The following is a 27,894-nucleotide window of genomic DNA, read 5'->3' as shown; positions in this document are numbered from 1 at the left end:
TCCGCTTCCTCCCACTGTGTCTCAATGTCCATTTGTAATGGCCTCTGGAACAAAGCTATTGGGTAGCTGGTGCGTGGGGCTTCCCAGCTGGGACCTGGGTGTTCCTGACTCGGACCAACAGCTTGCTGTTCGAGAGCTGTAGAAACAAAACAAACAATAAAGTATGGTTTATTTCTTTGGCATCAGAGGTGCACTTTGGTTCTTTGCAAAATGATCATCTAATGCCAATTTATGGGGCCTATTTACTAAAGGGTTTTTCCCATTCTGTGTCTATGGGGAAAATGCCTTGTAAAAGGCCCCCTATGTCTACAACCGCACTGGCTCAGGTGGTGTCTAGCCGCTTATCGATGCCCTCAAAAACGTCCAGTCCCAGCCTTTTGATCAGTCACTGCTCCATTTCGGTGACTACAATGGTACAGGGGGCCCATCCTCCCATCTGCCGCATATGTTTTGATCTTGCTGCAAGCTTGGCCTTCAACTGGGCTTTCATGTCCTGGTACTAATGGGCGACCTGCTCCCCGCTTCTTTGCCCTCCACTGTGATGGCTGATGGCCTGGGCAATGCTTTGCCATATTTGCCCTTTCACTGCCTTTGAGGTCTTGGCTGCGTGATTTCCAAATAACATGGCATAGTGCTGCAGGACACCAGCGATGAGACGCTTGTTCTCCGCCACACTGAACTTTATGGCCCGCCGCCTCTGCCGTGGTGCTGCCTGGCTGCCCAAAGGGGGTGCCATTTCCTCTCCCGGAGAGGTGCCCTCTCTACCCTCACTCTCCATCCCCTTCTCCTCTCCCCTCCCTTCCTCCCCTCCCACCTCACCCAGGCTTACCAACTCCATCCCCCTCTTCCCTCTCTCTCTATGCCTATGCTACCCTACTCCTCCCACCACTCTTTCTGGCCTAACCCCTTCCTCCACCCCACCCTCCAATCACTTCTCTCCTGCCTCTCTTCATTTCTCCCCCATCCCTACTCCTACTCCTACTTCTCCTGTCACTCCTGCCCACCTTCTCCCACTCTCTCTGTCTCCTCCTCCCTCTGCTATCCTCACTCCTCTTCCCTCCTCCCTTCCCAGGTCTACCAGGCTCCATGCTCTCAGCACACACACAAACACACACTCTTCCTCCGCACCTCCTCACACACACACCCTTCCTCTGCTCCTCCTCCACTCCTGCTCACACTCCTCCGCTACTCCTCCACTCCATACAAAAAGACAAACTGGACTTACTCACTTTCACTCCAACAAATATCACAAAAGACAAAGGGAAAGAGAAACAGATGACAATACAAACCAGCACAACTCAATCAGAAATCACAAAAAACTATACCACAATTCCTTTAACAGAACTATACTCCTCTACTCTCAATCCAATGCCCGACACACCCTCAAAGAAGGAGGTGCAAGAAGTCAATATTTATACTGGGGAAAATAAGCCGTGCAATGATGCAACATGCAACGCGATGACACATCGCTGCGTGTGATATTTGTCTGTGTGATGCAGCAGGCTGCCCATTTGAAAAAACATGCCCCTTTTGTTTACTGTGCACATTATTTGCGCGATAAACCTAGCATTTTGATGAATCTGGGCCTTGGTTTGCATAGAATTGGCAGAACAAATTCAAAATACTCTATTTAGTTTTTAAAATCTTAAATAGGAATGTGCAGGCCATAGATTCAACTTGTTTAGGTAAAGGTTTTCATTTGTTTTTGTTTTGTTCTCTTTTTCATTTTCTGAGGTTGTGTACATAATTCCATGGCTGTGCACAGAAAAAGCACTTTTTATGTGCGCATCAGAAGTTGTGCATGCAGATTGGCAATCGTTTCACAGAAATTCTAATGTGTGCACACAAAGACGGTAACTTTCATACATGTGGGCGCATATGCCGGCTCGCACTAATGGACGCGGCATTTTATCATGTACTCGTGTATATTGGCACTCATGCCCCGTCCCTTTTTCGGGGAAAACAATTCTGTGCATGTACCAGGAGGTGCGTGGGTACTTTTAAAATCCATGCGGCGAGTGCCCGCCCCACTTCAGCACGGTATCTCTCAGCTTCGGCACACACAGGGCTTTTAAAATTCCCTTGAAAGTGTTTTTTTTTTTTGCATGCAACAATTCTCTGCATGCCCAAAGTTCAGAAAATGAATGCAAATGAAAATTTTCATTTTTTTCAAAGGAACTGTTGATTTGTTTTGTTCTATTCAGGTCCCAGTTACTTTCAGGATAAACTATCACCTCATATTCCCACTAGTGTGCTGTGTTCTTAGGGTAAAGGTTTACTCATTATCTATTTTTTAAGGAAATTAAATTAGAGGCCATTCATAATATAGCTTTTACATGTATTGGTCTCATACGCTGATAGAAGTGTCCCAGTGAATTATGGTCAATCAGGGAATTATGGTCAATCAGGTTTTATGCTCCCTGTTTAATGTAACTTTACTTTCTACCTTGATGTTAATTGGTTTCCCCTCAGTTACATTGTAAACCGGTACGATAAGACCTAGTCTTGAGCATCGGTATAGGAAAAGAAATTAAATAAATAAATAAAATAAACTCCTGCTTTTTAGAAAACAACTGAAAAAAAATCATGACTCTTCCTTAAGACCGATTTTGAAACTGGTCATTAAGGGATTTTTTTCCTTTTTTAAGAAGATGCACATGCGGTGCTGTTTAAAGGTATTTTAATTATTGACTTAAACTGTGGCCTTCAGTCCATGTAGGCATGTGTTTTGTTAGTTAGTGAAATGCCATTTATACTGATGGTTCTTAGGGGCAAGCTGGTCAGATTATGTTTTGCACTCTGCTCATTTTTAATTTTATCTATTGTATTTTTATTGATTTCATATAATTAATATGTTCTCCTTGTTGAATATTGTTGTAGTTCGTTATATGATTGTATGTGCTTGATTTTGTATATCTCTTGTATTGACCGCTGAGAATTTTCTCCCTACTAAATCGCACCTTATTTTGAATGTATACATAGAGATGCAAGTACAAAAACTGTTTTAACATAAAAGAATCTGATATCAATTTTTTTTTCAGTTCCTAGTTGTCATAATACAGGGATGAATTGGAATTAGGGTGACATCCTTGACTACTATATTAGTTAAACTGCAACTTATCTTTCTTCCATAAATTTGTTGAACCCATATATTATTGGAACCATTCCATACCATTTGCTTTTAATACCTCCTGTTTCAGCGAGTTGCTGTTAGGCACCAGCCGGCCTTGAAGCTTGGGGTTTTGGGGCTTGGTCTCCATGGATTACCTATGGGTCCTCTAGGGGGATTGTTTTCCAGCTAAATTGGCTTTTTGTTTTTGTTAAACTATATATATTCTGTGCTGTCTGTGCTCATCTGATTGGTCCAGCAGGAGCTAGCCCAGATGGACTGGAATATTACTTGCCCACTTTTGGGCTGTGCTCGTGGTAGATTGGCTTTTGCCCCTGTGCTCATGGTATCAACATCAGCCTTTTGTAATTCCTGTGTTCCTATCTGTGCTTTCGTTAATTGGATTTCCTGGTTTCCAACTTTGGCCTTGTTATTAACCCCGCTTCTACTGAATGGATTATGGCTTGTTGCTAAGGGACTGTGTATCAATAAACAAATATTGTACAGAACATATGAACTGAGAAAGAGACCTTGGAACAAGTGCCTGATGAACTGGTAAAGCACTATGACAAAGCAGTAACTAAGACCAGAAGAGTGCTAGGCTGCATAGAGAGAAAGGCATAACCAGCAGAAAAAAAAAAGAGCTGATAATGCACTTGTTCAGGTCATTGGTGAACTTTACCTGGAGTAGTGTATTCAGTTCTGGAGATGATAGAAGTGGTCCAGAAAAAGGGTGGGATCTGCGCTAAAAGCCATATGAGATGAGACTGAAGGACCTAAATATGTATACCCTAGAGGAAAGAAGAGACAGAGGAGATATGATGCAGACTTTTAAATACCTGAAAGATAGTAGGGGTCATGGTATGAAACTCCAAGGGAATAGATTAAGGAACAATGACAGGAAATTAGAGATGTGAATCGTGTCCTCGATCGTCTTAACGATCGATTTCGGCTGGGAGGGGGAGGGAATCGTATTGTTGCCGTTTGGGTGTGTAAAGTATTGTGAAAATCGTTAAAATCGTGAGCCGGCACACTAAAACCCCCTAAAACCCACCCCGACCCTTTAAATTAAATCCCCCACCCTCCCGAACCCCCCCCCCCCAATGCCTTAAATTACCTGGGGGTCCAGCGGCACACTAAAACACGGCACACTAAAACCCACCCCGACCCTTTAAATTAAATCCCCCACCCTCCCGAACCCCCCTCCCCAAATGCCTTAAATTACCTGGGGGTCCGTAGCCTTAAATTACCTCCATAGCGGCGGTCCGTAGCTAAATTGGGGGAAGGGGGAGAGCAGGAAAAGCGGCACACTAAATCGTGTAGTCTTCAGCCGGCGCCATTTTGCAAAATGGCCGCCGCAAAATGGCGGCGGCCATAGACCAAAACGATTCGACGCAGGAGGTCGTTCCGGACCCCCGCTGGACTTTTGGCAAGTCTTGTGGGGGTCAGGAGGCCCCCCCAAGCTGGCCAAAAGTCCCTGGGGGTCCAGCGGGGGTCCGGGAGCGATTCCCTGCCGCGAATCGTTTTCCGTACGGAAAATGGCACCGGCAGGAGATCGACTGCAGGAGGTCGTTCAACTGCAGGAGGTCGTTCAGCGAGGGCCGCTGAACGACCTCCTGCAGTCGATCTCCTGCCGGCGCCATTTTCCATACGGAAAACGATTTGCGGCAGGAAATCGCTCCCGGACCCCCGCTGGACCCCCAGGGACTTTTGGCCAGCTTGGGGGGGCCTCCTGACCCCCACAAGACTTGCCAAAAGTCCAGCGGGGGTCCGGAACGACCTCCTGCGTCAAATCGTTTTGGTCTATGGCCGCCGCCATTTTGCGGCGGCCATTTTGCAAAATGGCGCCGGCTGAAGACTACACGATTTAGTGTGCCGCTTTTCCTGCTCTCCCCCTTCCCCCGATTTAGCTACGGACCGCCGCTACGGAGGTAATTTAAGGCTACGGACCCCCAGGTAATTTAAGGCATTGGGGGGGGTTCGGGAGGGTGGGGGATTTAATTTAAAGGGTCGGGGTGGGTTTTAGGGTGTTTTAGTGTGCCGTGTTTTAGTGTGCCGCTGGACCCCCCAGTAATTTAAGGCATTTGGGGGGGGGGTTCGGGAGGGTGGGGGATTTAATTTAAAGGGTCGGGGGTGGGTTTTAGGGTGTTTTAGTGTGCCGGTTTTCCTGCCCTCCCCCTTCCCCCGATTTACGATTTTTTGACGATAAATCGGGGGAATTGGTATTGTATCGTGGCCCTAATGATTTTTGACGATTTAAAATATATTGGACGATATTTTAAATCGTCAAAAAACGATTCACATCCCTACAGGAAATATTTCTTTAATCATACAAAAAATGCCCAGTTCCAAAAGTAAATCAAAACAATTGTTTCACAAAAATTACGCTTGAATTATGAATTTCTAATTTCTAAGGCACAAGGCATTTCTTGGATAGCATTTCAAAATTTCAGAATAAGTACAGCATAGAGTTTAAGCAACCAAAGGTAAAGTATCCATTTTTTATGAGCATTTGAAAAAAGGAAAAGAGAAGTTAATATTGTATTGAACTCACCGACCGTGGAACCACTAGGCCGGCTCCTCCGGCCCTTCAGCGCCTCCCTGCTTTGCCACCGGTCCCTGGGTCCTTAGCGGCAGCGGCTTGTCTCCTCTGTTTGGCTCCAGTCACTCCCTCTGTCGCCGGGGCTTCCCCGGCCTCGCCGGTGCATGGAATGCCTCTGGCTTCCAGTCATGCCCGGGGTTCACCTACGCATGCGCTCACGGCTCTGGCTGCAATTTAAATGGCCAACGGTGGGAAATCAACGCCGGCCCCAGAGGATGACATCATCAACCCGGCCCTATTTAAGGCTCTTCTGGGCTGACCCCAGACGGCTTGGCAACGAGTCTCCTGTGTTGCTTCCTCTTGGGATCCTGCGCTGCTTCCTCAAAGTACTCCTGTTCCAGTTCCTGACTCCTGTTCCAGTTCCTTGCTCCTCATTCCTTCTCCCCTCGGACAGATCTCTCTGGCTTCTGACCCTCAGACTGGAATTAACCTCGTCTGCTAGCTGCTTGCCATTGTACCTCAGACTGGACTTTGCCTCGCCTGCTAGCCACCTGGCACCGAACCTCGGACTGGACTTCATCTTCCCTGCTAGCCGCATGCCTCTGACCCTCAGACACACTGACCGTACTCCAGAGCATCTCTACAGGGGCCACCTAATTCCAGCCGTCCCCGTTAGCCAAAGGCTCAACCTGCGGGGAACGAGGGCTGGTAGTGGCGAAGCTCCAGCTGGCCCTTGTATTCCTCCGGCCTCGCCTCCTGACATTGATGACCTGCAGATAGCACCCCTCTCGGCTAGCAACAACACCAACTCAGGCAAAGGGTCCACAGTATATGTTGAGGTGACAACAAGTTGGGACCGATGATTGCATGTGAATGGCAGAACAGAAGAAACCTTGTAATGACAAATTAACCGCTTGGTGTTATGAGGGTCCTACTAAATTTTGAAATGCTTTACAAGAAATGCCTTGTGCTTTAAAAATTAGAAATTCATAAATCAAGTATAATTTTTGTGAAATAGGAAATATTTCTTCACAGAAAGGGTGGTGGATGCACTGAGAGCCCTCCCAGAAAAGGGGGTGAAGACAAAAATGGTAACTAAATTAAAAATGTCATGGAGAAACACAGAAAGGAAGATTTTTCAACTCACACACGCACATCTACGAGCACACGCTTCCCAGCATGCATACATGGACGTGGCTATTTTATAACATGCATGCATGTTATAAAATACCAGGGGCGCACACACATGCATGGCGGATTTTAACATCCATGTGTGCATGTGCGTGCAGCCCAAGACTCGTGTGCACCAGGGGGGAGTAAATTTTTAATTTATGCACAGTGACGCGATGGTCCCTTTTCCCAGTTCCCTAGCCCCCTACCTCACCTTCCTTACCCTTCCCTTCTCCTCCCCACACCCTAAATCCAATTGTTTGGGTTTTTTTTTTTACCTTGGTAGAGCAATTTACTTCAGCTCCTGAGCTGACGTAAGTTGCACACACTGGCAGCCGGCCAGCACGCGAGGGTCTGGGACAGCGAACAATGGCGCTGTCCTGCCCCATCCCCCTGGTCCACCCCTTCAAAGAGCACTTGAGCACATACCGACCTTTATGCGCGTGGCCAGGCCTCTTGGAAAAAGTAGCCCAGCACGCTTAAGACCTGGCCACGTGCATAAAGTCCGGAATTTACGCACGCCGGGCATTTAAAATCTGCCTGAAAGGATCCATAGTGGCTAGAAGATAGAGAGAACAAATGCGATAACCTGTGGTAACTTTTGGTGTAACATTTCTGCATGGCAGTGAACTGCATGGTGCAACAATGGCAACCCTAAATAATTTATTGGGCAGACTATTTGGGTCTTTATCTGCTGTCCTTTACTATGTTGCTGTGTTTTTGGTGATTGCCTTCATACCCATAGTGATTGGCTTCATACCCATAGTGTGCAGCTGCAAGTCCTGATCCCCAGCAGCTGCACATTGCACACAACTCAGGCAAAGGCTCTAACAGCCCAAAGAGTTAATTATACACCGTGTGAAGAAGTCCCTTCATTTTTTTTTAACCCTGCAACCTGATGGGAATATAACATTAATCTAAGTTCTTGAATTATAAAGATACAAGATGCAATTCACCCCCACTCATGACTTAGACAAATTTACAGCCAAAATCAATTTGCTGCAGTTGGTGAAGAAAATTAATCATACCCTATTTTTGAAAAAAGGCTATTGAGAAGTCCAACACATTTCACAAAAATCAACTAAAATGTATGTATTCAATGTTTTCAGGTCAGCCACACTCTCTACTGTGTAATACATTATCAGGTTCAATGCAATATACATGTTGCTCCTTGTCCCTTTTCAAATATTTAAATTTGGTCTACTGACATAAGCAAAATCTGGAATAATACCATGGACGTTTACAAAACATGCTGAAAGCCTGATGAACACGAGAATTGAGGGCAAGAAGCCAGCAACCCTTGCCCATACTTCAAACAATGTACTGCCTGATTTAAGCATGCTCTTAAACATTTATATAGACTACTTCCTTAGGAAGCAATGGGGGGGAAAGAGCAACAAAAAAACACACATAAAACCCCTCTTTCTTCCCATAAAAAAGTATAAAAATGCAATGCCTTAGAGAGCTAAAAGCATGATAAACTTCAGCTTTGGAAAGCTAACATATATTTTCATGTTTTCAAATGACCCATCAGAAAATGGATATGCTTAAGCAGTTACAGTATACATATCCCTTGTAAATGTATAATGATAAAATAATGTTCTTATTCCAAATCTGGAATTCTGATTTGAAACAATTTTAAGAGCGTAATTCACTAAGAAATCAATGTACTAAAGTGCATTAACACTATTGCAAGTTTAATATCTTAACAGCATTGTTTGCACATGCAAAAATGTTAAGACATTTAAATTTGCTTGGGATAGTTGGAACGTGAAATATATTCTAACGAGGTAATAAAATGTAAAACTATTAGGAATGTGCACACATAAAACGTTTTTTTGTTTTGTCTTTTTATTTGTTGATTTTTTTGGGTTCATCTCCTTTGCTTCAGTTTATGCTTGAAATGCCATTTTATGCACTTAAATTGAAATGTATGGGGTAGATTTTCCACTTTGCACATGCACGCGTCCATGCACACGCAGTTCCCGGCGCGGACTTATGTACATGCCGATTTTCTACCGTGTGTGTGCCAGCACACCATTTTTTTTTTTGTGTTTCAAACATTTTATTAGTATTTACAGAACATGTAAAATCAACACTGTAACAACAGATGTATGCAAGAAAGCAATACCTGACACAACTGAACATCACTTCAAAACTCGATGTTACAAAGAGGTTTGCTATCTGAATACAAAACCATGTTCCTCATTACCCCACATTCCAAAGACCCCAGTAGCCCCCCCCCCCCCCCCCCCCCCCGATTCCTGGTTATGGAGATCCTTGAGAAATGGTACAAGGGAAACCAATAGGGAACAGTGCAAAAACTCAGAAGCTCTGGAAGGGATACTGTAACTGACACAAGGAGAATACACAGCCCGAGAATTATCATTATAAAAGTGTAGCCAAAATGACAGTGCTGATCATACTCTGAAATGAGAATTAATAAGGTGTGGGCCACTATAGGCCCTGAAAGCTACGGATATTGAAGAGATCCACCATATCAACAGGTTACTAGTAATGTGAAGGTGCCGCCCCACCCAAGGACTGCTGAGAGGACCATTGTGGAGAGTTATAATGCAGGGAAGTAAGTCCATGTCTTCCAAAAAGAACCAAGACATTTATGACGAGCCGCTGTGAGATAGTCTAGCCGTCTATGTTGACGCATTAGGTCAATGATCTCCACTACCGTGGGTAGACGATTGCTCTTCCAGTGTTTAGCTATCAGAAGTCTAGCGGCAACCCAAATTTGACGACCAAACTGCATCTGATTCTTGTTCAATCCCTCGAGGTCACCATCTAAGAGCACTGCTTTGGCCGTCAGGGCAATAGGTACCTGCAATAACTGAGAGAGCCAGGATTGTAACTCCGTCCATAGTCGTGCAACCTGAGGGCAGGCCCACCAGATATGCCAAAAGGAGCCTTCCGACCCACAGTTTCTCCAACAGAGAGAAGAGTATGTAGCTGAGATGGTATGCAGACGTTGTGGCGTTAAATGCCACCGATAGAGCAGCTTATAACAGTTGTCCTGGAGGCGTGCAGATATGGAGAATCGGCTGACAAGATGAAAAACAGACCCCCATTCCTTAGGTGTCAGGGATGTCCCCAAATCCTTTTCCCACTGAAGAAAATGCGTGGGGGAAACTTGAGGAGCGGTATTCAATAGACCATAAAGTTTGGACGCAACCTTCGTGAGCTTATCCGCCCCAACACAATAATGTTCAAAAAGAGAGCGTGTAGGGCGAAGCTCCTGCTTGTGGGCGAGATGAAGTATAAAATGTTGCAGCTGCGCGTATGGCAAGTAATGTGACGAGGGAACTCCATACTGAAGACATACTTGTGGAAAAGCTAGCAGTCAGCCGCCTTGAAAAAGATGCCCAATCGTCGATATGCCAGCTTGCCGCCATGTTGGGAAGGATGGAGAATCGTAGCCTGCTGGAAAGTGCGTCGTAGAGTATAAGGAGGATTGATAATAATAGAGGAACGAACCCACAAGTTTAGTCTTCCAGGTACGCCACACCATCAGAGTGGTCTGAAGTGCCCACGGGATGCAGGCGACTGGTCGCCACGTGCGACGAGGTTGCCAGAACAGGGCGCAAATGGGCATGGTGCCTAACATTGCTTGTTCTATACTGACCCACTGCTTAGGGGCCGTAGTCTTATGAATGTCCACGACTGCTTTCAGCTGAGCTGTGGCATAATAATAGGAGAGGTTCGGGACGCCTAGGCCTCCATCCCGTTTGGAAAGATAAAGGGTGCGACGAGCCACTCGAGGGGGTCATCTCCTCCAGATGAAATCAAAATTTTTTTTCTGTAGTTTCTTTAGCAACGAATCAGCCAAGTAGAGAGGTAAGGTGGAAAATAAATAGAATAGCCGGGGTAAAATATTCATCTTTATAATCGCTATGCGTCCGAGCCAGGAGAAAGGTCGTTGATACCAGCGGAGAAGATCCCTGTCCACTGCCTGGAAAAGTGAATGATAGTTAAGACGGTAGAGGTCGTCCAGGGAGGAGCTAAGATAGACTCCCAAGTACTTCAAGGCATCTGTCGCCCACTTAAAAGGAAACGCATTCTTGATGGAGGCAACATCCGCAGGAGGAAGATTAATATTAAGTAGTTCCGATTTGACAAGGTTGACCTTGAACCCCGATACGGCACTAAATACTGCCATCTCCTGTTGCACGGCCGCCAAAGAGTGGGCGGGGTCGGCTAAAGTGAACATGATGTCATCGGCAAAAAGAGAGAGAGTATACTGCTGTCCTTGAAGCTCGATCCCTTTGATGGACGTAGAATGGCGGACTCGAGTAGCAAATGGCTCTAAAAAAATGGCGAAGAGCAGGGGAGACAGAGGACAGCCCTGTCTGGTGCCCCTCTCAATATTAAAGCAGGGGCCATATTTCCCATTCACTTTTACCGTCGCTTTTGGTGCAGAATATAGTTGAGACAGCCACTGAAGAAAAAAACCACCAAAATTCATAGCTCGCAACACCTGGAATTAAAAAAGGCCAATGCACGAGATCAAATGCCTTTTCCGCATCAACTACAAGTAAAACTGCCGGTACGTGTTCCTTCTGTGCCCACCAGATGAGGTCCAAAATCTTACGGACATTGTCCGCCGCCATATGTTGCGGAACGAACCCAACTTGATCAGAGTTTATAAGACCAGGTAAATACATATTGAGTCTCAGGGCCAGCACCCAGGCCAGGATCTTTAAATCTTAATTGATGAGAGAGATGGGGCGATAAGAGCCACACACAGTAGGATCCCTGCCCGGCTTAGCGATGATAGTAATGCCCGCGGTGTTGGAGTGCTGATGAAAGGAGCCCCCATCTCGGATAAAGTTGAAAAGGGAAACCAAGGGCCCAGCAAGTTCACTTGAAAGTGCACGATAGTATTCACTAGAAAGGCCGTCCAGGCCCGGAGATTTCCCATTTTTTAGGTTCTGTATAACGGCCCGGACTTCCACCTCCGTTATGGGGGAGTCAAGGCAAGCCCGCTGCTCTTCAGAAAGAATAGGGAGTCGTACATCAGCCAGGTAGGCAAGAATATCCTCACTAGAGATGGCTGCATCCCTCCTGTACAGTTGGGCATAGAAGTCAACGAAGCTCTTTCTAATCTCCTCCTGATCAGACCGGTGACGTCACCTGCTAAGATGGCCGCTTAAGACCTCGGCTCCCCTCTCCTCCACCGGTTATCCACCCCCATCGGCGCCTAGCTGGATCGGCGAACTCTGAATTTGGGTGTCTCGGGGTCCCTGCACATCACTCATGGCCACTCCACGGAAAAAGCCCGATTTAAATCGCTTCTCCTTTGCGGCGGCGAGCACAGTGGCAGCACTCGAGGAAGGAGGCAAGATGGCGACGATTCCGGAGCCTGAGGGGGAGGCGGAGCCGGCGATCGCACCCGCGGATGTGGAGATCCCTAACCGGAGCGAATTTCGAGCCTGGTTTCAAGAACTGCGGGGGGACATGGCCCGCTTCCGTCAGGAGCTTGGAGATATGCTAGAGAGCACAAAAAAAGATGTCCGTGACCTGGAAAGGAGAGCGGACGAGAATGAGCAGGGCCTGCAGGACACGCAGGCAGAGCTGGACTCGGTCCGGGAGGAGCTGGGACAGCTTCGGGACGCTCACGAGGAGCTCCATTCACATGTCGAAGATCTGGAAAATAGAACCAGGCGAGTAAACCTCAGATTCCGTGGGGTGCCAGAAGGGGACGCCTTTAAAGATTGCACACAAGTGGTGCAGGACATTTGTGCCTATTGGATCCGGAGGGTATCAAGGAGAAGCCGCGGGAAGTGGTGCTAGAGAGAGCACATAGAGCTTTTGGTAACCCGAGGAACAAGCAGACGAGGGACATAATAGCCTGCTTTCATAGCTATCTTGTTAAGGAAGCGGTAGCACGAGCAGCGCGAGCCCTGGGTTCTATAACTTGGAAAGACTGTAAAATTGAGGTGTTTCAAGATCTGGCAATTTCTACTATCCGGAAAAGGCGTGAATTTAAGGATGTCATCAACATACTTCGCGCCCAGAATATCAAGTACAGATGGCTTTTCCCATTTGGTCTACTCTTTTCGATAAACGGCGTACAGTCCCGCGTACAGCGAGTGATGGAAGCGGAGGACTTACTGCGGGCCGCCGGATTACCAGCCGTGGGTTCCGAGGGGCCCTCTGCATCTTCTGCAGGGAGTACTAGTGGAAAAAATGATCGCCCACGTTGGAAGAGAGTGGACAATGGGGGAAGAAGATTACGCCGCAGATCCGCGGGCACCTCGGGACTCGAGGAACCAGGATGAGCTAGTCTGGACTGTGACATGGCAGCCTGGTGAGCTGGCGGTAACTGCCAGGGTATGGAGGACATAGACTGAGTTTGAGTTCTGCCGTTATTACTGGTCCTGTGGTATGCAGTGGATTAACAGGGGGTCTGTTCAAATCACAAGGGACCATGATTTAGCACCCATGATTATCACAGGGGGTTAACTGTTTATGCTGTTATAATTGCTTTTGTGTTTATTGCTATGGGGGAGAGGGGACCATGTTCAGGTCCTGCGGTGACGTTAGGTCTCTACTGGAGGGGATACACTCTGCACAGAGTGGTTGGAAGTGGGGAAGGGGGGGAGGGTTGGGGGGAAGGGGGGGGGGAGGGGGGAACATGGGGAGGAGTAATTGTGGGAGTAGACTAACTCCACTGGGCGAGAGGCGAATAGTTCTGAGGGGAAATACTGGAGGGCCAAGTCTCGGCGGCTATACAGTGACTTTATTGTGGCTTTGGCTGCCCTTTAACACAGCACCATGAAGCCTTTAAAAATACTTTCCATTAATGTTAAGGGTCTGAACACGTACCACAAACGGCAAATGTTTACCCGTGATATGGCCCACCACAAGGCGGATATTATTTTCTGCCAGGAAACCCACATTAGAAAACGCTACGAGCGTTTGTTGGTTTCTAGGGGTTATCCACAAGTTTTTCATGCCGCAGCTACTGTTCATAATAAATACACAGGGGTTGGGATATTGTTTGCTAATATGGTAGTGGCGGATGTTTTTTCTGAGATCCGGGATGTGGAGGGTCGCTATATATTAGTAAAAGCAACTATTAATGAGGAAAAGTATACTTTCCTGAATGTATATGCCCCCAATGTAGATCAAGTTGCGTTTTATACGAAATTATCGGCTGTCATTAGCGACTGGGCTGAGGGGCGCCTCATTGTGGGGGGAGATTTTAATCTTACAAGATACCCTTATCTGGATAACTCCCATAGTGGGGGAGTGGGGGGAAAACTTGCACGGAAAACCCTTAAACATCTTGTAGGAGATCGTGGTCTCCTGGATATTTGGAGATTGCGCAGTCCCACATCCAGGAACTATACATTTTTTTCTCACCCTCATCAATCCTATTCCAGGATTGATTACTTTCTGATAGATAAGGATTTAGTGGGGAAGGTCCTGGAAGCGGAGGTGGGCACTATAACCTGGTCCGACCATGCACCAGTATGGCTCACTCTACAGACCAAAGACTCCCGGGCTGGCACTAAATTTTGGAGACTGAACGATAGATTGCTTGAAGATAAGGGGTTTGTGGCTCAGCTCAAGCAGCACATTAGCGATTATTTGGATATTAATGAGAATGGTGAGGTGTCACCAGGGACTGTCTGGGATAGTTTAAAGGCCTATGTGAGGGGTTTGTGTATAGCCCGAGCGGCGTATGTTAAGAAGGAGAGGGATCGGGAGAGAATCTCTCTATTGGAGAGAGTGGCTAGCTTAGAATTGAGGCATAAGCGTACTCTCGACCCTGGTCTATTACAACCCCTCTTGGCCGCTCGGCAGGCGCTACAAGTTTTAGATGGGGATCAGATAGCGTACCAACTACAGCTGCTGAAACAGCACCATTTTGAATGGGGTAACAGGGCTGGTAGACAGCTTGCACGTAAATTAAAAGAAAAGACTGCGCAATCCCAAATTACTAAGCTTAAGGGAGACCAGGGGCAATATGTGTATTCTCAGCATGAAATTGGGCAATGTTTTAATCAATTTTACCGAAAACTATACGACTCGGAGCCTCTCTGCACGGATGAGGAGATAGACCATTCGTTACAAGCTGTTGATCTACCGGTATTATCTCCAGAGCAGTGTATTGCGCTCAATGAGGAATTGAGGGAAGGGGAGATATCTCTTATTATTAAGGGCCTCATATTGGGGAAGGCTCCTGGTCTGGACGGGTTTTCCGGAAAGTTTTATAAAGTTTTTAGTGCAGAATTGTTACCCCCGCTAGTGGCTATGTATAATGATCTTAGGGGGGGAGGAATAATATCCAAGGAATCCAATACCACAGGAATCACGGTGCTGGCCAAGCCCGGAAGAGACCACACCCTCTGCGGGTCATACAGGCCAATATCCCTGATAAACATTGACCTGAAAATTTTGGCGAGGGTGCTGGCACTTCGCCTCGGTAGAGTAGCTCCTAGGTTGGTGGATGGGGACCAGTCGGGATTTATTCCTGGCCGGCTCGCCTCGGACAATGTTCGTAGGGTAGTGGAACTGATGTGGTGGGCACAGACTAAGGAAATCCCGTCGGTGCTTTTGACGGTGGATGCTGAAAAAGCGTTCGACCGGGTGCATTGGCCGTATTTATTTAAGGTTATGGAAGTTATGGGTATAGGGGAATTTTTTTTAATCTCCTCCTGATCAGTGGTAAGGGCGCCCGAGGTAGTTCTAATCTTCGGGATCATACTGTGGAGAGTTCGCGCCTTCAGCTGGCAGGCCAACAGCTTGCCCGCTTTGTCACTGCTCTCAAAATATACCTGTTTAAGGCACTCCAACTGGAAAGCAGTCTTCTCCGCATGTAGCTGCAAAAGCTGTTGACGGGCCTCCACAAGTTTTCTATATATCTTAGGCGATAGGTTGAGCATATGCAATTTTGCCAAGCGGTCTATCTCCACCCGCAGCACCTTGTCTTTAGCCTCCCTTTCCTTCTTAAGAGCAACCGCCCTAGCGATACATAGTCCACGGACCACCGCCTTCGAGCACTCCCAGACTGTGCTGAATGGAACTTCAGGATCAGAATTGAGCTGAAAGTACTCCCGAACGTGCGAAGTAAGCCGAGTCTTAAAAGTATCATCATTCAGAAGGGAGGCATTCAACTTCCAGTAGGCCTGGCCTCCGGGGGCCACGTTGTCCGCGAGAGCCATGGTGACCGGCCCATGATCAGACCAGGTAATTGGGTGAACATCGGCGTCCAGCACTCTAGGCAGTAGACCTTGGTCGAGCAGGAAGAGGTCGATCCGCGAGTAACTTTTGTGTGGGGTGGAGTAGAAGGTGAATATTTTTGCCGTCGGATAGCGATGCCTCCACACATCCAGCAATTTCCAGCGTTGGCTAAACGAGCGGAGAAAATTTCTCACTTTTCGAACAGACGTTCTCAGGAGGGTAGTAGAGGAGTGAGAATTGTCCATTTCCGGACTCAGGGTAAGATTAAAGTCTCCACCTATAATTAAGAAGCCTTCCACTTCATCATTCAACAGGACTTGCAGTTGCTTCCAAAATGCTAGTTGCTCCTGGTGAGGGGCATAAATAGAGAGCAGAGTGAATATGGAAGAACCCAGTTTGATTTTAAGTAAGACATAGCGCCCCTGAGGGTCCTGCTTCAGTGTTAATAGATCAAAGGTTAGGGAAGCCATAATTAAAATGCCAGTCCCCGCATACTTAGAAGTTTTGTTAGCCGCTGCAAGGTAGATGTGGGGGAACTCCTTGGACCGCAATAAGTATTCGTGCCTCCGGCGGATGTGTGTTTCTTGAATGAGCGCAATGGAGATCTTCCTGCTTACCAGCTCTCGGAATAACAGGTCCCGCTTCATACGGGTGTTCAGGCCCTTCACATTAAGAGTAAAAAAAGAATCATAATGAGGAATAAGATAAGAGGAGCGTAATGTAGCTTCCAGAGTATGAAAAGATAGGTATGTGTCACACACTGTACAAATACAAATACAAATATCACCAGCCCTCCACCCAGCTGTACCCTCCAGGCCGCTAAGGCCTCGCTGTTTCCTGAAAATAATACATAACCATGAATAAGGCCCCCTATGTCCGAATCCGCACATTTTTTTGCAGATTCCTACTGGGATAGTGGTGCCTGAGAACCAAGAAGCCACCCCTCCCCCCCCCCCCCCCCCCCCCCCCCCCCCAAGCTAACATTCCAATCATTCATACATAACAACAAACACAGCAACTTATGGCGAAACATTGCTCGTATTAAGCAAGTCCACATTGTAGATACAGATATGAGATCAAACTGAACGCAGTCCAAGAACCCCCTGAAAGGTATATGTAGTAAAGTGAAGCCCCCATGCTATCAGAGTCACCCTTGATCAGAAAGGGCACCAGATGCAGACGTCGAAGCAGCCCGGGATCTGCGCCGGGGTCTGGACTTCCCTGCTGCCTGCCACAGTGATTTGTTGGGCAAGGAAAATGGCTGCTGCACTGGAATGGGCTGGGATAGGTGAAGCTCCAAACCAGCCTCAGCAAAGATTTTTACCGCATCCTCTGTCGTTCTCAGCCGGTGGGTAATCCCCTGATGCTGAAAAGTGAGTGCAAAGGGAAACTGCCATCTGTAGCGGATGTCAGCACTGCGTAGTGCCTGGGTGACCTCCCTGAGCTCGTAGCGCTTCCTTAACGTGCTGGGAGCAAGGTATTGAAAGAGGGCAATCTCCAGGTCATGCCATCTCCACAGTCTTTTAGCCCGCGCGATCAACATAATTTTCTCTTTCTGGGAGAAGCTTTGAAAGTTGACAATCAAGTCTCGAGGGCTATTAGGGCGTCGGGGTCCAATAGATCTGTGTGCCCTTTCGATTGGAATACAGAAACCCTCCGAGGCAGGGGCAGGGCCCTCAGGGGATGGGTCTTGCGCCAGAATAAATTTGCAAATGTCCTGAGCAGTAGCTAGGCAGTCAGAGTAGTCAGGAGACTCAGGGACCCCTTTTATTCAAATATTAGACCTCCTACTTCGATTTTCTAGGTCTTCTATTTTGTCATGTAGGAAAGAAATGTCTTTTTGTACCTCAGCTCTAGTGTGCGAGAGATCCTGTAGCGCCACAGTGTGCCCCTCCACTGTCGTGTCAATTTCGTCCACGCGCTGCCCCAGGGCTCTTATTTCCTCTCTCGTCTCAGCAAACGATTGTAGCAGCTCATTTTTGTTCTTCTTCATCTCGGCTCGAATCTCCATGAACCATTCCCGCAGTAAAGCTTTCGTGGGGAGGTCTGTGTCCGCCGCCGAGGGAGCTAGCGCATGGGGGGGAGACAGGATTGGGGCCTCCGGTTCAGGGCTTCCTGCTCCGTCCGCCATTTTGTCTATGCCCGATGCCCCGGAGTCCCGGAGCTGCTGCGCAGCCTGGACGAAAGAGAATCTTTGCAGCTTGCTTATTTTTTCTTTGGACGCCATCCAGGGTCGGTCCCGATGTCAGCCGCCACAGTCAGGGAGAAAAACGAAGGCTGTATCAGCGTTTGTTGTAGTGATTGGGGGGAAGTGGGAGCGGAGCTCTAGTCGCGCGCGGCCATCCTGAATCGCGGCGAAACCACGCCCCCTCCAGCACACCATATTTTATAATCCGTGCGCGTATGTTTAGGCGGGGAATATTTGCAGCTTCCACACTGCAACACATTTCAGCCTTCCCCAGTTCCTCTCCCTTCCCCATTTTCCCTCCCTCTTCCCTTCTCCTCTGCATCCCCTAAACTATACCTTTTTGTTGTATTTTTCTTTGTTTTGCAACTTACTTCAGCTCTTGAGCTGAAGTAAGTTGCGCTCATCAGCTGGCTGCCAGCGTGCGAGTCTTCGGACAGCGAACAATGCCGCTGTCCCGGCCCGCTCCCCTGCCCCACCCATCCTTACCCAGAACACCTCCCCCAGCCCACCCCTTCGAAGAAGCCTGGCACTTATGCGTGTTCCGGCGTTTACGGGCGTGGATGGGCCTATCTGAAAATTCACCCAGCGCGTGCAAGACCTGGCCACGCGCGTAAAGTCTGAGATTTACGCGTGCGGGCCATTTAAAATCTGCCCTTAGGTATGTAAGTTATATTTACACCCATAAATTTAAATATATGTAAGTTAAAAAAGTATATGCATAAATCAACAAATCAAAGAAAACAAATGTACATCTCTAAAAGCTATGTAAAAATAACTCATACCACATATTGGTGCAGTGAAAAAGTACAATTACAAATAGCTTTAGACATATTAACACAATACATAGCCCTCAAGAAGGAGTATTTTAATGTAGAACCTGATTGGGATCTCTACTACTACTACTATTACAGTGACTAGTATCATTAATAAAGTGATACTAGTCATACAGTACTTGCTTCATAAAGCTTACTATCTAATCCTGCTAAACATACGTGGAGTAGAAAAGTAGCATAATGGTAAAGCATTAGAACCAGAAAAAACAGAGTTCAAATCCCATTGACACTCCATATGACATTAGGCAAGTTACTTTACCCTCCATTATCTCAGATGCAATTTAGGAGTTTTCTCCCATTTGTGTTTATAGGAAAAATGATTAGTAAAAGTGTCCTCAGTTTGTAAGCACTCTGGGAACAGGGAAATACTTTGAGCTACCAATGAAAAGGTGTGAGCTTAATAAATAAATAAACGAGAGTCAATGGGAATTTATTTATTATAGAAGAATGGTTAAGCATCAAAATCAGCCTCAAAAAGTTGAGCTTTTAGACTGGATTTGAACGTGGCCAGAGACGGAACATGAGTCATGACACATTGACTCAGGGAGTCTATTCCAGGCATATGTCATAGGAAGGTGGAAAGCATGGAGAGGGGAACGGGTGGAAAAGAAGGACACAGATAAGAGAAACGTACTTGATGAACAGAGGAGGGAATTGAAGATAAATAATGAGGAGCTGCAAAATGAATGTTTATGTAGGCAAGTAAAAAAAGCTTGAAATATATGTGGAAGAGGTTGAAGAGCCAATTTAACAACTTGAGAAGAGGGGTTACATTGTTTTAGTGATGCTAAAATAAGATAAGCAATGAAGCCAAATTTTAAATAGACTACTGTGGAGAAAGGTGGTTCAGTGAGAGGCCCAGAAAGAGTAAGTTGCAGAGGTCTACATGGAAGGGGAATGGAGAGAGTGGATGAGTGTTTTAGTACCATGGTCAGAAAGGAAGAAACAAATTGTAGTGATGTTATTGTTGTGGGTTACCAAAATAAACACTTAATACCTGTAGCTAAAGAAAGATCTTTATTTAAATAAAGCATGGTATATTCCAGGAGAGTACAACGTAGTTCTGAAGCAGTATCTCGGAGCATTGTTGACACAACAAATTAAATAGACTACCACCTCCAAGATACACTCTAATGAGCTAGTTCGAATAACATTTCCCTAATTGATTGGCATTATCATTTTCTCTCATATATGTTAATGAGCTGGGAATCTTGTAAATCATCTGATTTCTTGCAAATTGAGCCCAGAAGGCAGTAACAAAACATAAGGCTGAAATTTGACATACTTTTAAACTTCAAGCATGCATTCTAGCATTTCAGCATCCTTGAATAATTTTAAAATTCTGACCATGAAAGCTCATAGTGTAGTAGTGCTAGCTTTATAGGAAAACCTTTTTAAAACACCTTAACATATAGAGGAAGAAACAACACATTTTAGCAGTTTTGGATGTGAGTAGAATAGAGAGGCATCAAAGATAACAGGATGAGATATCTGGGAGGATAAGTACCATCCACAGAGAAAGAAAAAGATACAAGAGGTGAAGCAGATTTGAGTCAAGAGGTTCTGCTCGACTATGTTAAGTTTAAGGTTCTAAAGTTATTGGAATTTAATAATGGTTTTAGACGTCTTAGTATTAGTAGCTTACTGTATCCTTTAATTTTAATCGCAATGTGTTTTTTGAAATTAAGATCGGGGTCAATCCAGACACCGAGATCACGCACTTTGTCTCCTAAATTTCAAAAGGTGGCTATGAGACATTGAGGAAACAATATCAGATAAGCATGCTGAAGTTTGAGACTGGATTTTTGGTGAAATTTCTGGAATACAGAGATATGATAGTCATAAACACAAAAATGGCATGGAAAGCCATGAGGAGATCAAAACATTGAGATAGGCATAGACAAAAAGAGAAGAAGGCCCAGATAGAGTCTTGAGGCATACTGACTGATACGATACCAAAATAATGGTGGAGAAAGAAATAACAGAGGATACAGTAAAAGTACAAGGTGGAAAATACAAAAAACAGGGAGGGGGAAGGGGAGCAACAAGAGTAACAATTTGCAACAGAGGTGCTGCAGCTAGAAGGAGGCTCTACATGTGAGCCTTAAAAGTTGAAACTAAAGGGTTAAAGATATTTACATATTAACATAATGCTTAGGGCAGTGTGGTATCTTCAACCACTCTTCTAGCTTCCTTAAATCCTGTTTCATTCTCTCCCCTCCTTCTGGCGTTGTCCATTCTGTTGCAGATCTTAGTGTCATCGGCAAACAGACAAACCTTACCTTCTATCTTGTCCGCTATGTCGCTCACATTGAAGATTCATTGTATTCGTGGGAATCACGATACGTTTCGCTTCCCCACGAATATAATGAATATGGCCCTATACGTTGCGGATTGCCAATACGTTGCAAACAAATGCACACCCCTAGACAATTCCAAAGTTTTGGATCCACTATAGAAAACATGCAATCTCTTACTTGAGTCAGATGTGTACTCCGTGTTGTAGGAAGGGTCAATAGTCCTTTATTTTGAGATTTTAGTGTTCACTGAGGTGTGTATGGTTGTAATGTCATGCCAATCAGGCCAGTATTACCGGAATGAATGATTTGAATATTAATGTTAATACTTTGTAATGGATTCGGGATTATACTGGCAGCCAGTGCAGTTTAATCAGTGAGAGTATAATGTGATCATTCCACCCCACATAAAACACAATACATATAACCCACGAACATAAATACATAAAACTCACAAAGCATATATACATACTTTACATCCAAAAATTACAAACTATACCACATTCACTCTACAAACCCCCTCCAAAGGATATAACACTATCTAATCCATAAAATCTGAGAAGTGCTTCCCAGAGGCAGTCAAGGGATGATATTTGAAAACTACCTCTTTAAAGAATCTTTCCAAAAAGGTCTGCCACTGGGAATTCAGTACCACTGCCTTTGATAATTCACAAACATGCAAACATATCTACCGATGTGGCTTTAAACATCAACCCAATGTAACTTTAACCATTGTCAAAACACAGGTCCATGCTTCACCTCACCTATGCGGCTGCTTAAGGGGAGCTATAAAGAAAATGTCACATACAAATAAAAGCAAATGAGTCTTACCTACACCCTTATCCAAAACTCAGCCAAATAATTAAAAACTAACTTATCATGAAGTACAAACACATCTGCACAAATCTATACAAAACAAATAAAGAAAATTATTAGTCACATCTTTGAAAACCAACAAGAACGGGACATAAAAACAAGACAAAACCTACCTAAAAAAGTCATCTCGCAAACACATAAAGCAAACCACCTGCAACACTCCTTCAAAAACTTCAACAGAACACCAGCATTATACGCACTTCTCCTCCTCCGAGTCTTTTAAGCCTTAACAAAACAATTTTGAACCAACTAATCATTATCAACACACTGCCAACCCACTACAAACCAGCAGTCACATTCAACCCTCCATATCTTGTGAGAAATACCTAAAGTGAACCCTAATCAAATAAGCATGCAGAAATATTCTTAACAATGCATATGGTCTTGGCCTGCTATATCTATCCCCACGATCTCAAAATATTCCTTTTTTTGCCTTTTGTGCTCTTCCACATGTACTTTTCTTTCTCGGCTGTGCCCTAACCACATTTACACTACTGGCATCTCAAAATAGATCATCACTTTGATTTATCAAATCACTAAGATCCTACCTCTTCCACTTACTCTTTGTCTAATTAATCATTCTGAGGGGTTGAAAGGGGAGGACTTTGTACCTTTTCAGGTCTATTATTTTATGAGAGTATAAGGTACCATGAAAAAAGGTGCCACATAGTGAACAAAACCCATCGCCATTTCTGCTCAACACCATTTATACTTTCATTCCTCTGAATTGTAAACACAATTGCATCGACCTCAAAGCCAGCCAGCACCAGTTTGAATATGTGATCCAGGTGGGAGCAGGAGTGAGTAGGGATCATTCATACTCCATTTCAATGCTCCTTGTGTAATTTTGATTGCATAGAAAATGATTCCATTTGCACAGTAGCTGTTAAAATCGGCAAAAGTAGTGTGAAGGGCTGAGTGACAAGTCCTTCTCTCTGCCACGTGGAGGGCCTGGGTGTGGTTCCCAGGCCAGGTCCCTGCTCCCCATGTTGAGCAGGGCTGGAGAAAGTTAAAAGTAGGAGTTGGGGGGGGGCTATTCATTTTTAGTTTTGTTTTAAGTTTATTGTGGTTTGTTTACTTGAGTTGCAACAAATGAACAGTAAAGAGATAAAAATGGAAAGAAAAATCTAAAAAGAAGGAGGAGTCTGGGTTCCTTTCTCACCCCAGTACCAAAAATCCACCCAAAATTAGAATAAACTCCACTCTGACCTTCCTGTATTCCCTGATACTTGCTGGACCTAATTTTACCCCATCTCTGGCACTACAAGTACAAGGAGCAGACAAAATGGGGCAGAAATGATCTCTAGTGACTCCTACCCGGTTGGAGTGCCTGCTAGCCCTGTGGCCAGTACTATTGTGTTGTATGGTTGTATGTTGTATGGCCATACAACACTAGGACATCAGCCTCAGGACTGAATGATGACATTTTGTAAATGGGACCTGGTGGGGCAGGAGTGACTGGGGGATCAATCCTACCTCATTTTGACTGCTTCTTGTGCTTACAACTCCATATATGGTGTAGGATCAGTTCCGGGGAGAGTGAAGAGGGTACAGGAAGGCCTGGAGGGTTGGTTAATTTTTTAATTTCTGCATGCTTAGGGATTTTTCCCCTATTTTTTGAAACAAAAGAGAACAGGAGGAAAAAGTGAATTTTGGCAGCACTTTTCTTTCAGTTCAAAATGAAAGGGTTTTTTGGTTGCATTTCTTTTTATTCATTCAGTTTAGAAAACAATTGCACACCCCACCTTTAGAAATACCATTTATAGCTACCTTAGCAAGAGAGAATCAAGGTCATTGTGGAACGGGGGCACTTAGTGGCTGGATTCAAGAACCACAATTTCAGGATCGCAGAAAGAGCCCTGGTGCAGGGCCCCTGGTGTTGTGTCCGTCGGTTCCCGTCGCCCTCTCTCCGCCCTCCTCATCTCTTTGGCGCCTCCCTCTTCGCCTGCGGGAAGATTGGTTGCCGCGGCATTCCCTGCCGAGGTCCTCCGGCGTCCCCGGACTGGCTCTACGCTGCAAACTGCCATGTTTCCTGGAGGCCTAGGGGTGCGCGCGCGGCGCAGCCCCAACTGAAGTACCGGTGATGGCGCGAAACTCAGGGGCGTCCCCCGAAGATGACATCACCCGTGACGGATATTTAAGGTCTTAGAATTTGCTAACAGATTGAGTTAGCAAGGATATGGATTTGTTCTATCTAAGCTACTATGCCTTTTCAGACTAACCAGGGGTACCCGCTCTTCGGGGGCCTCGTTCTCTCTTTTACTTTGTAGATTGCAGTCTGGAACCGGTACTCACTCCTCGAGGGCCCTTTTTCCCGGACGTCTTCAAATTCACTTCTGCCTGGAAGTCAGCACTGCCTACTACATCTGTGAGTTACAATCGCTCTCTCAGAGCTTTCCCTGGCTCCTCGAGGGCCTATACATTCCAGCTCCTGGGCTTCTATGAGACATTGTGTGAGTGTTACCATCAGGTTTGGTACATGAGCTCTGCTTACCCCACCTACTCACTATATTTCAGTTTCTCTACAGCTCAGCCTCCAGGGATCGCTGTTCCAACTTCTGAGGGACTATAGCCCAGCCGGGCATTCCAGCTCACTACTGCCACCTCTGGTGGTTCAGTAAACTGTGTAATAAAAGATCTAGTGTGTGTCTGTCTCCTAACTCTGAGCCTGACCAGTGGCCCCTCTCGGGATCTTCCCCGAGGGCGTGGTCATCTGCCACTGGTCCAAGGATCCACCCGCAACTCTCCTAAATAACAAGAGATTGCTAACTCCATGCAGACTGTTAACTCTGAACTGAACAGATTGCTAACTCCGCACGGAGAACACATCAGATTGCTAACTCCTATCTGATAGCTCCTCCCATCAGATAGCGGTTTCATTACACCTGGGATAGGGCTGTATTGTAAAGAATGGGATTGTTGAGTTGAGAAAGGATATATAATATTGGGGGGGGGGGGGGGGAAATCGATCGGTAGTTGCAAATAAAGGTGCCGGATTCTAGTCCCAATGAGCAGGAGGAACCTGCTGGGTCATTTAACAAAAACAACAACAACAGAAAAGCAGCATGCAGGTGAAAATGAACAAATACAACATGAAAGCTTTTTTTAAAAATATTCATGGAATTAAGTTTGTAAAACTACGTTAGCTCAGATTTACCACCCTCCAGACTTCATCCCCATAACCACAATAGCATTGACTTTCCATATAAAAGTTCCTCTTCCCCAGAGAAAGAAAATGTCAAAAAAGACAGAGGGAAAGATATTGAGAAAGGCATTGACAGACACCCTAAGGGAAAATTTCATCTCGGGAGGACTGACCTTTCTGAGAAAGCAAATTAAATTATCTTTCTCATCCTTTGCTTGTGCTGTGACATCATTAAAATTCCCGTAACATAGCTGAATGCTTGTGGGTTGTTTTTTTTTTTTGTATTCATGACCTTAAACTAAAATTAATCAGTTGTCACAAGAAGTTAACATATTTGCTAATGGTCCCTGAACTGAAATATTGTGTATTCTTTCCTAGAAGAAAATACTGTAAAACTTGACGTTAATTTAAGAGGCTTTTCAGTATTCTGGAGAGAGATGCCTTATTTACCATTTTATCACAGAATATCTGTCTTTATGTCACTGTGGGTTCAAAGGTATTTTGTTATATATCCTGTGGCTAAGGGGTATGCTAGTGAATGTTACATTTGCAATGAGATGGATTTTAAGCTGATATTGTAAGAGGGCAAAAGTCAATAACTTGCACAGGTACAAAATCCATGGGTAGTTTTAGACCCATGCTCCTTACAGCTGGTCAGATAGCCACGCCATCCAGAGTCAGGAGAGGCAGATGTACCTCCCTGGTGTTGACGTGATAGATATACCAGTTCTTTTCCTTCTGGCTGAATGTCATGCGGATTATGGGTCATTCACAGCCTCCAGGCGGATGCCATCACGTCCCTGCTCTGATTCATCTATCCATTCCTTCTCCTCTGCCTCTCATGCATTATCTACCTCTTTGGCCTGCTTTTCCTCTACTGGACTTTTTTCTCCTAGAGTTCAGCTGCTATCCCTCTCTAGTCCTCACTACTAATATCCATCTGCATGTGAGTGACTTAATTTTATACATCTTTCCAGCAAGGGGGCTGGGCCATGAAGAAGAGAGGACTGAACATCCTCAATTCAATGTGTATTCACTACTTACTGATTAGTTGGACATAGCACGGAAACTCTCCTGAGTAGATATTCAAAACTTTGGCGTATCTAACTTATGGAGTTAGCAACCTAGATCTGCTGAAGTGAATCTCTCCCCCTGTCCAGTGCCTAAATTCACAAGGCACCTTGAAACTGGCTGGATAAGTAGGGGGGAGATAGATTGGGGGAGATTAAGTAGATGCCTAGCATTGATTTTTAGTATTAATTTAATTGCCTATTAATATGCTGAAGGAGAGTGGCCTCAAATCGAGGCATCATTTAGTGGCGTTCACAAGCGGCAATGGATCCTCCAGAATCATAAGCAGATATTCCAGAGGAGTAGAGATGGGGGCAGGACATTGCTTTGGAGTTGCTTTCTGGGGGGAAAGCTGCATAAGGAGCTTTATTGTATTGGGTGGTGGGCGGGCAGAGATCACGGCTCCGAAACGATTGGGGAGTCCTGTGGGATGGGGTTTCGGTGCCCATTTGCGGCCAAAGTTGAATGGCCTAAATCTAGGCATTACCAGCAACGGAGCTGGAGTGCAGTCTTTACCAGTTACGCAGTAACTCAATACATTAAAATGAATACAATCAATAGCAAAAATTGAACAATAAGATAAATGTATTGTAAATGAATTAAAAGTACAGAAAACTAATCGAGACAAAAAAAAAATTAAAACCTGACATGGTCGTGTTTCAGTATTACATGCCTGCATCACGGTAAAAGTACATAATACAAGTAAAAACCATAAAATTCAAATGTACAGATTTCCAACTCAGAATATCTCCACCTCTGAGAGTGAGCTATACTCCAACAGGGACATAACAAAACAAATGTGTTGTTCTTTGGGGCTAGAACCTCCAGTCTCTTTCCCTCAGGGCTTGGATCCTTTTTCTATAGGTGGGAAGAAGAATATTTCTTCCAGGGCCTGGAGTGCTAAGGGTGAACTGGACACACCTTTCTCTTTGCTCCTAGGGAGTGATATCGCTCTTTCACAATGTGTATGCAGTACTAAGCCCAGCAAACACGCTGGACTCCCTTGGCTAGTGTCCAAAAAGAATATCTTTACTGTTGGGAAATCAAAATGTAGAATGACAGCAATAACAAAATCCTCTGCACCACAAATGTCTTTCCTTTATCTAATGGTCTTCCCCCTCTATCTGTGCATGATTCTCAAGACCAGGCCAAGGGGAAAACCTTCAGCCTCCAGGGCTTGGGTAAGTGGAGTTCCCAGGTGGGCCGGGTATTTTGCTCTTACTCACAGTTAGGTGATCTTCTGTTATTTCTCTGGTTTCGCTGATTTCTCTTTCTCTTGGATCCCAGATGGGAGGAATCCCCTGAAAATAGGCAGCTTGACATGCACCAATGTAGGAAGGAAGGAAGGGGCAGCCAAAATGTCTTCCTCTTGGATCTCAAAACCAACTCCCTTCCCTTTTAACAACATTCCTCCTTGCAGCAGGTCACCACCTCCACCATCCACATTGAGGGTAGGGAAAGG

The sequence above is a fragment of the Rhinatrema bivittatum genome, chromosome 1 (genome assembly GCF_901001135.1).
Source record: "Rhinatrema bivittatum chromosome 1, aRhiBiv1.1, whole genome shotgun sequence".
Taxonomy (NCBI): domain Eukaryota; kingdom Metazoa; phylum Chordata; class Amphibia; order Gymnophiona; family Rhinatrematidae; genus Rhinatrema; species Rhinatrema bivittatum.
This window is presented reverse-complemented; position numbering follows the sequence as displayed.